The 302-nt window shown below is 32.5% G+C and overlaps 1 protein-coding gene across 1 annotated transcript in view; it reads left to right on the forward strand.

Moving 5' to 3' along the window:
* Window positions 1-302, forward strand: part of LOC119585172 (general transcription factor IIH subunit 2-like) — a gene marked incomplete in the record, with an annotated part of 10181 nt that overhangs the window by 4474 nt on the left and 5405 nt on the right.

Below are 302 nucleotides of genomic sequence, written 5' to 3' on the forward strand. Positions count from 1 at the left end.
GTCATCTTCAACAAAAGATAATCGATATTTCACTTATTTTCCTGAAGTTCAAGTTTCCAACCATGGGGTGCTCGTTACAACAGAAATGACAAATTTCAAAACAACACAAATTTGCTGACAGTGGACGGTACCGACAGCTAGAGCTATTCCAAACCAAAATATTATCATTAATTATACTTTTATTTTTTAACATTAGTGCTTCATATTTAGTATACATAGAGACCCCTACATAAACTACGACATAGTACCAGGGAGTTTCAATGGAAAGCATATTTCATATATAAAAACTCACATTTTTGAAG

Source organism: Penaeus monodon, chromosome 19, assembly GCF_015228065.2.
Source record: "Penaeus monodon isolate SGIC_2016 chromosome 19, NSTDA_Pmon_1, whole genome shotgun sequence".
NCBI classification, from domain to species: Eukaryota; Metazoa; Arthropoda; class Malacostraca; order Decapoda; family Penaeidae; genus Penaeus; species Penaeus monodon.